Source organism: Balaenoptera acutorostrata, chromosome 13 (genome assembly GCF_949987535.1).
Source record: "Balaenoptera acutorostrata chromosome 13, mBalAcu1.1, whole genome shotgun sequence".
Lineage (NCBI taxonomy): Eukaryota > Metazoa > Chordata > Mammalia > Artiodactyla > Balaenopteridae > Balaenoptera > Balaenoptera acutorostrata.
The window spans coordinates 20,369,835-20,387,381 of record NC_080076.1 but is presented as its reverse complement, the minus strand read 5'-3'; the positions used below and the strand labels follow the sequence as shown (position 1 = coordinate 20,387,381).

Sequence of the window (17,547 nt, the reverse complement as noted above, 5' to 3'; positions counted from 1 at the left end):
TTTACTAATCACTTTTTCCAAACCCAAGCCCCACTGCCCTAATGCTTAACGAGCTGACGTACCCGAAAAACCCTTGATGAAACCCACTAGAAGAATCACAAGAAATAGGCTCTTCAGAGTTACCTTGTGTGCTAACCTGGGGCCGGCACTAGGACCGCCCAGACGCCAATAGGCAGCCAAGCTTCACCGCCTGTCAGAGGGATTGAGCCGCCTTTGCTGTTACACAAGAGAGCAGGCAGCAGCGGTAGCAGTTCAGCATCCTTCCCCCTTCTGGTGGATCGGAAGGTATTTACTTGCTGTTTATCATTCAGATTTTGTACACCGTCCGTGTGCCTTTAGTGTTCACTTAATCTGATGCTCTGGAACACTGTCCAGCACTTGTTGGGTTACTATATTATTTTATGTTAATTCCCACAGCTGATGGAAGCAACAGTGCCATAAAGAAATGGGCTAGATATTTCCAGAGGCTGAAATCTGGAGGCATTTGGAGGTGTAAGTACATCGGTCACAGATTTCTAATGTGCTGGCTGTGTTAACTACGTCTTCTGACCTTCTTCCTCATTGAAGGATCCAATGTAAGATGCCATCTACATATTTCATTCATGAAGGAAAAGCACCAAGACGGTGACAGAAACCACTAACGATGGGCCTGAAACTCCACTTTGGAGTGCCTGTGGTTCCCTCTTCTAGCCTGTGGGTTTGCAAGAGGAGAAGCTGGATTTGCAACAGAGTTTTGATGGGAAAGAGCTTTTGCTCAGGGCTGCAGGCTGCTTGCTTGCTCGCTGCTTTCTGTTTTCAAAGCTCAAAGAAGGTCCTTTCTAATCATTGCAGTGGTGCAGTGTAGGAGTCTTTTTATGCTTCATTTATTTCTGATTTCAAATACTCTTGTCATAAATGTGGGCTGCCAGAAAGCTGTTAGACCATTCTGTACCTCTCAGTGTAAAGCCACTGAAGAAAAATCTAGTTTGCTTTCTCTTGACCATACTATGCTCAATACTACAATTAGTAGGTTATATTTAAAAAAATAATAATCTTAGATTCCCTTTCTTGTTCAACAATAAATCTGGTTATGTGTGGTAAGGGAGTAGTTTGCTATTAGAAAACCTAAATAAAGATGACTCTACAGAGAAAATTGGACATTCCCTTTAAGTATTTTACAAATCAATTGAAGTTGCTTTTCTGGGGCCTTGGTACAAATTTCCTGCATTAAAATCTCTTTGAAAATTTTAAAGCCTTGTCAAACTGTCAGATTAGATTATTACTTTAGAAGTTAGATCAGATTTAGGAAACTTATACCAAAATGTATTAGGTAAACATATTTATAACTCAATAAAATGTTGTCATATTAATGGTCAATTCATAGAAAAGTTTAAGATAAACAGTGTCATTTAATTTATTTCAGGAAAGAAAATATCAAACTAAGACGCAAAGCAATTCATCAGTTTCGAAAAAATGACTTCAATGAAAGCAATTTTTAAAATAAATTTTAAAGTTCTTTTAGTGTTTCAAAAATTAAGTACATTATATTTTCTATATTGGAATACCCTAAATGAGATTTCAAATTGTTTACGTATCAAACTTTGGAAAATACACCTATAGTTCTAAAACTCAGTTTTGTAGAAGAAAGAGGGACAGAGGATATGAGGGAGGGAGAAATTGAGTCTTATTTTATTGTTCCATACTTGGTATATTTAGAACATTCTGATTGAATATTTACTATATAAATATGCTACCCATATTTTTCAAAATGTAACAAAAATTTACAAAGCTTATATTAATTTGCAAATCCTTAAATGCAAATGAATATAAGTATGTAAAAATAACATGCTAATATTGCTATATAATATTTCTTAAGCAGGGAAAATCTTTTTGAAGACAATGCCTTGCTTCTAGTGGAAATTAGGGAAATCAGGTTGGGATTAGTAGCAGCCTTTCAATATTCTGTGATGCAAAAGTAATTTTTAAAGTTTATCTTTAGTTGGTATAACAATATACTAGATAGCTCCATGAACTTTTGTTAATAAAGTATCTCCCTCTCTCTTTTAAAAACATTTTTTGTATTCCAAGTTTAGAATGTTGACTCAATTCTTCAAATTAATACTTAGCTTGAAAATTCTTGCCCAACGTATGATTTGCAGCCTTAATCTTCAGTTTTATGTCATACTCATACATGTCTTATCATAAATAATTTTAAATAACTTCATTTTATGTTCAGTCTAAAGATTCATTGAATTCAGTGATGACTTAGGGGAAAAAATCTTGAGAACATAGATCTTATTCAGAATTTGATACTTTTCTCAGAACCTGAAACTTCTTCCTGAATTTAAGCCCTGAAATTAAGTCCACTGGCTAGAGTCAATTGAAGACAGTGGGAAGAGTGCTCAGCAGAAATCTGGAATTGCTGGCAAACAAGTGGAGTTTAAGCTGAAGAATAAAATGCAAAAGCGAAAGCTAATTTGTTAAAGTGTGAAAGTAGTGATTATCTGGTGATTTTATCCCTGAGGATAACCCCCTTAGGCCTTGAAAAGTCTCCCTGCCCTGCAGATCCAGGTGAATATCAGTATTGTCTAGATTTACTGATTAAGTAAGGTAGGTATTTCTAAAAGTTTAATTTTACATACATATTTTTATTTAAAGAGGTTCAGCAGATAGCAAATCTGGTTACACCGATTTTACCTGCAGCCTTGTGTGTGTGGGGGGGTGTTCTAAAGAATATAACATATTCAATTTGAAACTAGTGCTTAGTAAGACCTTTAAGAAAGAGATGGAAAAAAATAGCTTTTACACGACTAAACCACCTAGAAGAAACTAGTGTGAAGGGAGAAAAGACACATCAGCAAAACTTGTTCTGGTATTTCAGTTTACTTTTATTTTGGTTTTCTGAGCGCCTGTGCTTTGAGTAAGAAGAGATGTCTCCTGGTAGAAGCTGTGGAAAATGCAGCTGGGGGGTGTCCTCCAATGGGAAGCACTTCGTGTTTGTTGAAGGGGTAAAGAAACAAATGTAAAGAAATGACAAATAGTCCTTCTCAATTTGTCCTGCAAGGTGATTACAGGGCTAACATGAGTTTTTCAGACTCTGTTGGCCACATATACAAGCCACAATAAATAGGAATTATATGTCACTTGAGAATTTCTTTGAAATCTAATTATGATTTTCCCTTATTAAATAAAAGACCTGAAGGGAATGGAATGAAAGAGTATTAGTGGCAACAGTTACAGTTGTGCAAACCAGGAGGGATAAGTTTTGTATTTTGCTGGAGTTTGGCAATAGGGGTAAGCGATTATCCATTTTTATCCCGAAAAATTTTTCGGAAGAAGCTTTTCTCAAAAGCAAAGATATCGTTTACAGAAATTGATTTTACGTATAAAGAAATAAGTTTGTAGGTACAGCAGAAGGCTTTTAAATAGATGAGACGCAGCCTTTGGGTAGAAAAGAGCCATTAACAATATGAAATGTGTGCCGTGCATTGTTGATAAGCTGATTCATCCCAAACATTAATTGTCCCTCCTGATTCTCACAACTGTAACTGATATAAACATGGGACACCACTAATATATGCTCAGTCCCTTCCCTTAGGTCTTTTATTGAAGAGGGAAGAAGTTAAAAACTCTAAGGAAACTGTTGACAAATATTAATCATGATTTCATAGGTGTTAAGTTGCAAATGAGCTTTGCTATTCCCCCGCATATAATGTAATAATTGCAGTTTGCACTTCGGAGTTAATGTAAAATTTTACAGACACAGCATTTAATATTTTTGGATTATCTTTTTTTTATTATTGCTATTAAAAAATAATAATGGATTTTCTTTTTTAAAATAGATATTTATCAATTTCTTAATGTATGTCAGGTATGGAATTCAGACTAGTAAACAAGGTATGTCCAACATTCGTGGTCTCCATCATTCCATCATTTTGTGAAGGGAAATAGGCAACAAACAAATATTATGAACCAAACACATGATTATTAAACTTCTTTAAAAATTATTATTATAATTTCTTACAAATAAACCAGACTATATCTGATAGGTACTAACTTGAAAATTAGAAGAGAGTGCTAAGATAAAGAACGACTTGGCTTTTTTAGATGTGGTTGTCTAGAAGGTTCCCTGAAAAAGTGACATATCATCAGGGATCCCAGTGAAAGATTCAGCCAAGCAGAGGGCAGCATGTGCTGTAATAGAAAAAGTGCAGACTTTGTGTAAGCCTACTGCAATTTAAATCCATTCTGTGTCATTCTTAAACCTTGAAATCTTGAGCATTCCACCCCCTTGATAAAACTTTACAGAGTTTTGAGAAGAATGAGATTTTCTTTACAGAGTTTTGAGAAAAATGAGACAACATATTGAGTGTCCATGACAATATCTGGGGCAGATTTAAATTTCCATTATAACTTATAAAGTATTGTTGCAACTTTATGAATTCACTCCTTTGAATACCTAGTCAAATAAACAAGTATTGGACTACTTTATCACTCCTGTCCCCCTTTAAGTTCTTCCGGTGATTCTATAATCACACAGTTGAGGGAGAAAAGATAGCCCCTTCCACAGACAGCAGAAAAAGAGAGCAACGCTCCTGAATTTCCTAAAGACCAAGTCTCCATGAGGAGCTTTGTCAGATGCAGTTATGGCATATTTTTGATCGTCTCCTCAGGACCCACCAGCACAGTGCTTGATGGGGATTAATTAAGGTGCTGTTCCTCCTAGGGAATGCCAGACTGAGATGACCACACCCAAGGAGGTTAGATACATGTCCCTTGCCAGGGCTGTGCTTACTGGACTTGGCCTGTCAAACACAACTTCTCGAGAAGTTCACTGAGATGAACGTGGCACTTCACAGTGCACAGCACAGGGTTCAGGCTCACGTTGAAGAAGCGAGTTCATGGGTGAAGATGATAGTTTATTGTTACTTGGAGTGACTCACATCTAAACACTTTTGGAGTTTTACCATCTCATCAGTGTGCAGCCCTAAAATATACACCTGTACACAAACAGCCACAGTATATATATAATTTCTAAGTGTAAAATTGCTATGAGTGACTTTTCAGTATTTTCCCCCTATTGCTCGTGATAATACAGCTACGTATATTGGCAAAATTGTTCAACAGTGTTTTTCCCTAGTCATTTCAAAGGAAAACATTAATCCTGGATGTTATCAGCTAGATCTAGGTGAAGCTACTTTACTAGACAGAATCCCAAATGAAAAGCTAACCTAATTTAAAGCATGAAAGAGGATGGCATTGAAAAGAGGCATCACTGGGGGAATAAGGTCCCTGACTGGTCTAGATTTGATGTGGCCAAGTTCCTGCTCTTGTGGAAGAAGAAGGAATACTCCAGAGTGGCAGCCAGACAAGTTAGCAAACTCAGACTAAAGCCTGTTCTGTGCAGGACCAAGAAAGTGCAATGGCCATTGCTGAGGGTGAAGAAAGCAGTAGAGGGATTCAAGTCAGAAAGTAAAATTCAAGTTCATGTGGCCTTGTGCTGCTGGTATTTAAATCTATCTGCTGCTCAGTCACTCTCCATGTATGTGTCCTTGGAAATGTAACTTGATCTATTTAGGTCTTAGTTTCTTTATTGCAATATATTGAATTTTAGTAATACATTAATATTATTAAGTGAGAGACAAATGTAATATCTAAAAGGCAGATAATTAATAAAATGAAAGTTGGAATAGCAGTAATCATAGTAGGAAAACTTGTTTTAAAGGAGAAAGCATAATTCAAATTTAAAAGGGTTGTAAAATAATGATTAAATGTACAATTCACCAGCAAGATATATCTATCCTGAACATGTAAACACCCAATAACATAACCTAAATTAATATAAACAGAATATATAAAGCAAGGAAAAATTGAAAAATCCACAATCACAGTGAGACATTTTATCAAAATTCTCTCAGAACTGGGCAAACATTAATAAGAACAGAGAATTTGAAGAGTACAATTTACAATCTCAATTTATTAGACAAATATGAAAACTGCAACCAATAAAGTTATTTTCTTAGGCACACATAAACATTCTTCTTATGCATAAAAATTTACTAACACGAAAAACAAAGCAAATCTCAACAAATGGCAAAGATCAAATATCATAGTTAACGTCATTAATTACAATATAAAAAATTTATTTGTACTAGAAACTTGTGCAGTTCAAATTAGCTATATACAATGCAAAAGGTAATGCAATCCAGACTTGAAAATCTAGAAAATAGTATCTAGATTTAAAAACAGTTATTAAATTTCATTTGATCCCATTTAAAAACTACACTTATCCATGCATCTCATTGGGATTATTTCTAACCAGGCACAATTTTCACCTTTTACACCAGGAAACTGTGTAAGGGTTTAGATAAAACAACCAGATTTCTGAACTGAACACCCTTGAAATTTTCCCATTAAACCACATCTGCATGATAACCAAATAAATAAATTATTGGTTTATAATAAATCCACAATTCTGATTATGAGGCCAAATTTCTACTGCGTTTACTCTGATAACTAGGGGTAAATCCTCATTTTCAAGATTAGAATTAATTCATAACTGGATTCAAGATGGTCTGTATTATAAGACCCTATATTTCTTAACACAGAAAATATTTCAATCACTGTAAAATAAATACTGACCAAATCCATTATTGATGGAACCCCAAAATGATTCATTTGCATCATGATATTGTAGGATACTTTTATCTATGTTGCTTTAATTATTATCTTGCCTTTCACTTCTTTTATAAACTTTTTAAAAAACCTTATAATATAGAACTTTGACCCTTAACAGACCATTCTAATGCCCTGCTTTAGAAAAGTTTAAATTATTCTTAATTTTCCATTTGTCAAAATTCAAACTAGATCAAAATTCCATTTCATATCTGTAGCAACTTTGCTCTCAATCTGAAAAGGGCAGAGAGACTTTCTGTCTGAGCATTGCATATACTCTTTGATAAAGAATGACCTTTTTTTATGCCTTAACAAGAAAAAACTCTAGGAAAGATACAAATCTTGTATCATTCTATGTGTATATCAAAAGTTATCTATATGAAGAACAAATAGCTCAATGAAAGAGCAACTGCTCCTGGCAAAGTGATCATCTAAATGGTGCTTTTTCATTTTGAATGGATCCCTTTAGTTGTTACTGCAATAAAAAGACAGTATATTCCAAGTCTGTTCAAGTTATTTTCAGAATGTTAAAGTTTCCTTCTTTCAGTAATACTCTGCCTCCATTAACGTATTCAAATTTTTCAGTTTTAGTATATTTAAAGTGAAGTTTAGAAGGGACTTTAGAAATCTTTGTCTACCACGACCAGTTTAGAGATGATGATCCTGGAGTTCTAAGCGGTCAGGTCATGAGAAACCATGTCTTATGTTTTCCAACCTGGCCTTATTGTATCAGCTTATAGTTTGTTAAGTATAATTTCAAAATGTAAAATTATAACTTTTGGGCAAATATAAGATAGACATGTATAAGAAATTTTCTTTAATAAATTAATTAATGAAGGATATCAGTAAGATGTAATGACCAGTTTGAAAAGCATTTAAGAAACAGGGGATATATTCACAATTTTAAAAAGAAGTGTTAGGGTAAGATTGTGGAGTTTAAAAACAAAGGTTAATCTTTGGGATTATCTGTTTCATCAGACAAAAAATAATTTCATTTCTATGGGACAAAAACCTAAAAGGTAACAAGTAACTTGACTAAATCTGGGACTTTTGATCAATAGTAAACAATGGGATGAACTAAGTCCCTTTCCTTAGACAAGGCCAAAGGTGGTCTGTGACCCATATGTTATTGAAAGTACTTTCTGCCCATCTTTTTGCCTCATTTCTATGGTTTAGATCAGGGATTGACCAACTAAGCCTGTGTGCCAAGTCCAGCCCATCAGCTTTTTGTAAGTGAAGTCTTACTGGAGCATAGCTTTGACCTGATTATTTCCAAAGGTGCATCGAGTGTTAATTCACCCTAGAGGCCTTCTAGAGTTTGCTTTGCAAATACAGGTCCTTACAGTATTGAGCAATCACTAATGCCACAAAATTTACTTCTGTCTGGAAATTTTCATAAGGAATCTTAAGTTGGACTTTTAAAATTCACTTTTAGTACCTCTTCTATCTTAAGGCTAGGAAACCAACCCCAAAACACTCTTTCCACTAGATTTCACCTGCAATACCTATACATTTAGGTGAAAGCTTCTCTTTTAGAGCTCCCTCAAATTTGCTAAGTTCCCTAACCTACTAGATCAGCTTCCTAGAAAGGCTTTGTGGGTATCCACTCCGCATATGTTCTATAATGATAAGCTGCCATACTTAAGTAAGAATCCATCTGAAATATGACACTCCAAGCATAGACTTGGTTGCAACACTGATTTGTATAGTTATATCCTGGTAAATATGGTGACAGACTCCTGTTGATACTATGGAGATTTTAAATTATTTTATTATTTTTTATATTATATTATAATTTTTATTATTTTATTATTATAGTTTTATATATATATATTTTATTGCCATGGAAAGGAAGGAGACTCAGTAAAAATATTTACTTCTAAATTCCAAGTGGGTTGGTGAGATTCAGATACCATTTAGAACATTTAATTTCAGTTTACAAAAGCATAACTTTCTAATGTTAGGATTAGAGATAACTTAAGGAGGAAGAGAAAGCATTTCCTTATATGCTCATTAAAAAATAGAATGTTAAAATAATGCCAAACATATTCCAGACAAATAATCACACTTGTTTTTTCCTCATGAGCTCATTTAGTCCTGGTGGTTAATCATTTCATTCACTATGCCTGCTTCTGGGTTACAAGGAGTCGGCAAATCTTGACTCATTTCACAGGTACAGCCTGAAAGCTGTCTAAGCCATGTGAGTTTAGAAGCCTATCCCGCAGAGTCTATTCTTTGAAGAGTACTTGGTACTGTCCTTTGTATAGGGCTCCGGGATTGACCTTCTTTGTCGAAGACACCGATTCTAGCCTATAGCTTATAGCAGCGCCTTCGGGCAGACATCCAGAAACAGAGAGCTGTTTGATGATGAGACTGATTGGCTGTTAATTTCTGACAATAACCAATGATGTCAGAAGAGAGGAGAGTAAAATTCTTTAATAGGCCTCTCATAATGGTTTGACCAATGTTTTCTCTGAGACAACAACATATTATGGAAGGCACTGAAGAATCTCCAGGGCCTTCCCCACAAAGCATCTCGTTTCTGAAATATTTATATTAATAGTTTATCTATGCAAATTAGCCTAAGGAAGTCTGAGTCTCTATTCTGATTTTACAGCTCTTATATAATAGTATTGAGCTAATTAGTAACTATGAAACTGCCAAACAAACCTAATTATTTCTAGCAATTTTTTTCACTTTTATAAAGTAAAATAACAAATCTTTGTGATTTATCAGGTGCTCTCTGAGAAATCTCAAAAATAATTTTATAAGTGAATTTTAGGGGCTTTTGGGGGTGACCTCCCAAACTGCTAAAGTCTAATTTTCAAATCATGCCTCTCTGGAAAATAAACAAATGAACAAATATAAACAGTTTCACATATTAATTAATAAAGAAACCAGATGTTACGATCACTTTGGAGAAAATGTGAGGCATTATGTATACATAGGCAAATTAACAAAGATATGTTAAAGCAAAAAAAATTACTACGTCAGATTTGAGAACTGGCTAATATCTAACAGGTCATAAATCTTTGGGGTTATTTGCTCCACTGGGCAAAAATTATTTGCATATCTAATGGATAAAATTCTACAAATTAACAAGTAATTTTACAAAGTCTAGGTGTTTTAATAAAAAATGAATTGGGAGATTGAGATTGACATATATACACTAATATGTATAAAATGGATAACTAATAAGAACCTGCTGTATAAAAAAATAAATAAAATTCTAAAATTCAAAAATAATAATAATAATAAATGAGACAAATAAGTAGTACATTCCTCTAGACCTGTGCTGTGCAATAAAGTAGCCACTAACTCTTTTAATATGGCTATTAAAATTTAAACTCAAATTAATTAATTTTAAATTTAAAATTTAAACTCAAATTAATTAAAATTAAACATAATAAAACTTTATTTTGTTTAGTGGCTACCATATTGGCTTAGTGGCTACCATATTGGGCAGCATTTCTATCTTCACTGAAATTTCTTTGAGATAGCACTGCACCTGCCTAGACAATCCTTAGGTGGCCATTGACCATCTATGGATAAGGATAAGTTCCCCACATTTTTGCCTTATTTCCAACTTTCAGAAAAATTTTCTGACAGTCTTAACTGTGATAGAATTTATAACCATCTAAAAGTAAAACTCAGTAGTAAATGACTACTATCTGAATAGACTTTACGTGTAGCACAATCATGCCAAAACAGGGTGATTATATGATACATGATATATTTTGGTAGCAGTATAAAAATGACTTTAGAGCAATGCACACTTTGAAAAAATACAATGCTACCAAAATATGTATCATTTGAATTACTCAATGTGATTCAGTCAACCCTCTTAGGAAACCATAGAAGTTGGGATGTTGTGAATGGTTCTGGTAAACAAGAGTAGGGTCAAAACAGAAAAGATGTGAGTCAGGACAACCATAGTATCTAAAGAAAGTTTTGCCTTTTGCTTCACATAGCATTTTATTTTTCTGTGTTTAATTATGATAAAATGGAATTACACATATTGCCATAAAAGTAACTTCTATGTTAAATAGAACCTAGGTTTTATAGTAATGCTCAATAGTGCAGAAGGGAAATACAACATTATCAAACTAGGATGCTATTTAAAAATTGTGAGAATTACTTATGTAATAGATAACTGCTTTATCTTGGATTTCTCGTTAACAAACTGAAAGCATTATTTCCCTGAATTTCATTACTGTATGTAAATTTCATTTATTAAACAAATAGCTATTAGGTGCCTATTATACAAACAAGATAGAAACAGTGTCTGCCCATACAGAGGGTGCAGACTGGTAAGGAAGGCAGAAAATAAACAAATAACTAGTTAATTACAAATGTTGTAAGCTTTATGAAGAAGTAGTGTGAGAGCATATGAGGGATACTCTCCTAATCTTTTGGGATAGGAGCTGGGTGTGTATTTGAAGGCATGCAGCCAAGAAAGCCATCTTTCAGAAAGTGGCATGTAAATTAGGATCTGGAGGATAAGGAGGGATTTTCTAGATAAAGGAAAGTTGCAGAGGGTGGAAAATTTCATAAAGGAAACATCATATAGAAGGCCCCTGACCAATGAGGTAGCGTGAGCATTTGAGTTTTCAACTGAATGAAGATGTAATGACTTGAACTGTTTTCCTAATGCTATTTCCCCTTTTTTGGCCAAAAGAGAGAGAGAGAGAGCAGATTGGCCCAGATTACCTCCTTATATCAAATTGCAATCAAGGAAATACGTAAATAGACAAAATCCTTGTGACCTACTTCTCATTCAGAATTGCCAGAAATGTTTCCCTCTGTGGAAGAAAGCTGCCCATAGTAGTCACCTTGACCTTCCACTGAGGTCCAAAATGGAAGAGATCAACTTCATATCCTAATTTATGGGTTCACTGTTGACTCTCTGGGCTGTCTTATGCAAACAAAGTTTCTTTCTCATAAATAAAAGTGAAGGCTTGGATGGGCTTACTGACTTTAGGCATAACTGCAGGTGTTTAAGTAACCAGAGAAGAGGAGCTACTGCCCTTGCCTGGGAAAATAGCCACAATCTTAATGCCCAGATAACTCAATCTTTATTGATAGTATCAATTATAGATCATCTACATTCAGATATCTAAATGACATTACATTTGATTGCAGAATTTTAGATTAGATAATGAATGGATGGATCAAAATTTTCTTTGTGAACTTTATCTGGGATCTTATCTCGGCACCATCTTTCTCCCTGTCCACACACTTCTCATGATGCATTTGACCCACCGTTATAAATTTGTTGCTGTATTTGACATTTTTCCTAGAATATGAGCACATAATAATCTCTGTATTTCTAGCACTTAATGCTTGGCCAGTGATGTTCAATGTGTGTTTATTAAGAGACTAAGCAACTGAATAAACGAAGGATTGTAGGTTTATAAATATATTAAAAGAAAGAAAAAGACCTTAAAATATCTGGCTGAATCAAAGTTTTTCGTTTTATATGGAAGTTAATAATATTTAATTTATTTGATTAAATAATATTGACAAGGCTATCAATCTCATCAACAATATTTTCAAAGATGAGACTATCCATCTCATCAACAATATTCAAATTTTATTGAATGCTTCTTCTGTACAAATCAGCAGTACAAAAATAAAAGGTATCAGGCATGGTTCTTGCCTTCTAGGAATTGGTGACAAAGTTGAAAAACAAGGATGTTTGTTTAAAAATGTAATGTCTAATATAGGAAATGTGTACTAAAAGCCAAATGAGTACAATAAAAAGTGAGAGATGCCAGAGTTAAGAATGTAAACAGCAAGGACATTCTGAAACCCAGGTCATATTAAAAATCACAAGAGGGACGACCTTTCATAAAATACTAAACTCCTGTAATTGTTCTTAGATGACTAACCATTGACTCATAATCTTGTCCTTTTGCTATATCTCTCAGTATTTACTTACATTTTCCACCCACAAACAACTGGAAAAAAGAATGAAATTAATATCTGTTGATCACCTACCATATCTCAGACATTGTAGTCAGAATTTTACATAATGTATCTCTACCTTAAACATTTTTAGAACATAAACACATTCACAATATTTTTTAAAAATTAAAGAAAAATTTTATCTGCATCTTTTGCTTAGTTGTTGTGATGGAACCTGATCTTGACAAGAACTTTTTTCCATAAAACAACTTTGTTGTGGTGTACTTACATAAAATAGACACCTATTTTAAATTTATAACTTAATGCATCTTGAAAAATGTGTACTCCTGTATACACATTCAAGATAGAGAATATTATCGTCACCCCCCAAAATTCCCTGATGTCTTTTTGCAATCAATCTTGGCCTTAGGCTACCTCTGATATGCTATTTATCACTATAAATTCATTTGCCTTAGCAAGAATTACATATAAATGAAATCATGCAGTATGAATCCTTTTGTGTATGGCTTCTTTCATACGTAATGTTTTTGAGTTTCACCCATGTCCTTGCATATGTAAGTAGTTGAAGATTTTTAAAAAAATTTCTTAGTAGTATTCCATCTTATGAATATACTACAATTTGTTTATCCATTCTCCTATTGATGGACATTTAGGTAGTTTTCGTTTTTTGGCTGCTATGAATAAAATTGGTATGAACCTTGATTTTCAAGACCTCGTGTAGAAATGTGTTTTTATTTCTCCTGGTGAGCACCTAAGAATGGAATTGCTTTGCAGTATGCTAAGTTTACATTTAGCGTTGTGTTTATTGTAGTTTGGTTTCCCAGCAGAAATGTTTTGAGAGTTCTAGTTTCTCCTTATCTTCACCAGCACCTGATATTATTAACGTCTTTAAGTAAACCTTCCCTGTGGGTGTGTAGTGGTAGCTCACTGTAATTTTAATTTGCATGTCAAGTTAAATCAGTCTCTGATAGACGAATGGAGTTGAGCATCTTTACTTGGGTTCATTAGACATTTATCTTCTTTTGAGAAGTATCTGTTCAAATCTTTTGCCCACTTTTATGTTGAGTTGCTTGTAACAGAGTTGTAAGAGTTTTCTATATTTTCTGGTTACAAATCCTTTGTAAGATATATGTATTGCAGATATCTTCTCTCATTCTATGGCTTTTTTTTTTTTTTAACAAGACTTTATTTTTTTTAGAGCAGTTTTAGGTTCACACCAAAATTGAGAGGAAGGTACAGAGAGTTCCCATACACCTCCCCCCCAACCACCTGTGTAACCTCCCCCATTATCAACATCCCCCATCAAAGTAGTACATTTGTTACAACTGGTGAACCTGCATTGACACATCATTATCATTCAAAGTCCATAGTTTACCTTAGGGTTCACCCTTGGTGTACATTCTATGGGTTTGAAAAAATGTATAATGACTTATATCCATCATTATAGTATCGTGTATAGTATTTTCACTGCCCTAAAAATCCTCTGTGCTCTGCCTATTCATCCATGCCTTCCAACCCTGGGCAACCACTGATCTTCTTATTGCCTCCCCAGTTTTGCCTTTTCCAGAATGTCATATAGTTGGAATCATACAGTATGTAGCCTGTTCAGATTGGCTTCTTTCACTTAGTCATATGCAGTTGTCTCCTCCATGTCTTTTCATAGCTTGATAGCTCATTTCTTTTTTGTGCTGAATAATATTCCATTGTCAAGATGTACCACAGTTTATTTATCCTTTTCCCCTCTGGAGGGTGTCTTGGTTGCTTCCAAGTTTTGGCAATTATGAGTAAAGCTGCTGTAAACAGCCATGTGCAGATTTTGTGTGGACATAAGTTTTCAGTTCATTTGAGTAAATACCAAGGAGCATGATTGCTCGGTTGTATGGTGAAAGTGTGTTTAGTTTTGTTTGTTTTTTTATTTTCATAACAGTTTTTTTTTTTTCCTAAGAGCAATAGGTTTTAATTTTGATATTGTCCCATTTACGTTTTGTTTTTGTTTTTGTTTGGTCATTTATGGTTTGTGCACAGTCTGGTGGCAATTTCACATGACTAGAGGAAGAATTCATCCCATGCTTAATATTATTAAAGTTCAGTTACTTGATTGACTCTACATAAGGCAGTAATGTTGAGGATCATCATAGAAGAGTGGTTTTATCTTATACATTTATTAACCAGTGCTCTGGATAATGAAATGATTCATAGGTACTGTCTACCTAACTCCTCAAATGTCTAAATAGAAAGAGTTATAGAGCCTCAGGGTTAGGAAGGAAATGATAAGACATTTTTTCCATCCATTGGATAAACATTTTAGCAGTCAGATCATTTTTCTAATGCACTTTCCAGAACCTATTTTCATTATAGGCAGCAATGTAGCATAACTCATCTGGGTGTTAGAGCAGGAAAAGAAATAAGAAACTTCTCTCTTATTTTTCATTTATAAGATGCCTGCCTGAGTTTCCACAGCTTAGCAGCGGAACATTTCTGGTCAACGTATCACTTGCTTCCAAGAAGAATCATGCCTTGGGAGAAGCTACAGTGGTTCTCTGGGCAGAGTGAGAGCTTTCTAATCAGACAAAGCTAGGCATGTATGCTGGGCTAGCAAAATGAGCAAGTCACTGAAATGTCCTGAGCCACAGTTTCCCTCATCTGTAAAATGTAAAGGTTAGGATATATACACCAAAATACAGTAGGATCTCACTTGATGGCTTTTCTTTTTTTCTTGCTTTACTGATTGGTGATATAAATAATGAAATAGAAATTTTATTTCTGGTGCATTTTTATTATTAGAAGAAAGACAGCTAAGAAATTCAGCAGGACAAAACTGTCAAGGTTAAAAATTTGGTCTTTATTTTCAATAAGACCTACCTAGGTTTTTATTCATGATCAACATCTAATTGTGGTCTATTTTCACAAGAAGCCTGTCTTAGAAGTGATGGATATTGCATTATATCCTTGGTATGCACAACCAAAGAGTGAAGTGGTATCACAATTATTTTCAAAGGTAAGACAAAATTAAATATTATTAAGAGAGACCATGTCTTCCTATGGGACCTTTTAAATTTTTGAATAAGTAATAAATTGCCCTGATTCAAAACCCAAGAAGACTCACCTCCATTCTTCTCCCCAGCCATCAAGTTCTCCAAACCTCTGTTCCCTAAGCTATCAGTTTTATTACCTACTCTGTGTTTTTTTATGCCAATACAGACAAATATGAATATATAGTCTTTCCTCCCCTTTTGTTAAACAAAAGTTAATGCACTACATACTCTGTTGTACATCTAGCTTTTAAAAAATATATGTATAGAAATTAGCATGTCACCCCTAAAGAATGGCCATGCTAAGCTTCTGTGTAGCATTCCAACATTACTGAATGTGCTGCTGAAGTAAAAACCCTGCAAGTCCTTTGCTAAATAAAAAAGTGACCCACCTCTCAGCCTTGATGGCTTGGTTCTCCTCTTGCCTAGAGGCAGAAGGTGGCAGTAGGTAAGAACTCAAGGCCCCTGTAATTTTTGAAGACATATTCTAGATTTTAACTACTCAGGAAAAGAGGCTCTGGGAATTTTGACATTCTTCCTTCTGGCAAAATCAGTCTTGAGGGATTGGTTTTAGCCTGAAGGCTTGCGCTACAAATAAATGTATGTTTCAGCATAGAAGTTAATACAGCTTTTCATTGAAGAGTGAAGGTTTTCATGTGTAAAACTTGCAAGGGAAAAGGAGTCTAATGTAGTCTTATCTCCTGATTAGAACAAATGACTGGAAGGAAATCCTTCTAAGGCAATTGCTTGTAGAGGTGACTTAATTGTCACCCTGGAGGAAGCTGTAAGCTTCTTGGAGCACTATCTCCCAAGAAAGGCCTTTCTCTGAGTCATAAAGGTGGGTGCAGTGCAACGTGGTGTTGGAGACACTCTTACAACTGCAGTTTATTTTGCAGCTAAAATTTCTGCATTCAGTTTCATCTTTCTGAGCTTATAAGCATTCCAGCTTGTTTTTAAAAACCTAAAAGCACGTGTATACAATTATTTTAACTTATAATAATGGAAGGCAGGAAGAAGTTAGTGTCAGATATACAAATATTAAGAAGTATAAGGCTGCTTAAGTCACTCACAATTTAGTTCCTAAGAATTAATTTGCATATATCATATAATACCGTTTATATGTGGAGTCTAAAAAAGTGATACAAATGAACTTATTTACAAAACAGAAATAGACTCAACAGACATAGAAAACAAACTTATGGTTACCAAAGGGGAAAGAGGGGAAGGGATAAATTAGGAGTTTGGGATTAACAGATACACAACTACTGTATACAAAATAGATAAACAACAAGGACCTTCTGTATAGCACAGGGAACTATATGCAATATTTTTAATAACCTATAATGAAAAAGAATCTGAAAAAGAATAGATATATACATGTATGTATAACTGAATTACTTTGCTGTACACCTGAGACTGATAGAACATTGTAAATCAACTATACTTCAATAAAAAATAGTAATAATTAAAAAAAGAATTCATTTCCTATTTCTGCAATAGATTTACCTTTATTTCTGTGTTTTCCTTCTGCTAATAATCAAGTTTATTTGCATTTACTGAGTACAAAGCAAGGCATTAAAAGAAAAAGAATAGATACATGTATATGTATAACTGAAGCACTTTGCTGTACACCTGAAACTAACACAACATTGTTAATCAACTATACTCCAGTATAAAATAAAAAATTTTTGAAAAAGCACAGGTGCCCTGAAGACAGCTGAGTGGTAGGTGTAAACCAGTGTGGTGTCCACAGTTTCTGGATTTCCAGATTGTGAGAGTGAACACAGCCAAGCCACAAGTAGTGACTGCTGATTTAAATATCAAGACCAAGTGTTCTCGGTTGTATAACATTCTGGTTCCTCTGCAGATAGTGGCCGTATCCCAGGACATCGATGGTAGGTATCATTTCCTTGAGCATGCAAGAAAACCTCGT

At 34.3% G+C, this 17,547-nt stretch overlaps 1 protein-coding gene across 1 annotated transcript in view; it reads left to right on the top strand.

Moving 5' to 3' along the window:
- Positions 1–233: 233 nt before the first annotated feature.
- RAB27B (RAB27B, member RAS oncogene family) overlaps positions 234–17,547 on the top strand; it is a 167,784-nt gene continuing 150,470 nt past the window's right edge. The window contains exon 1 of the mRNA XM_007191935.2: positions 234–285. The gene's annotated coding sequence lies outside the window, so the exon portion shown is untranslated. The remainder of the gene's footprint in view (positions 286–17,547) is intronic.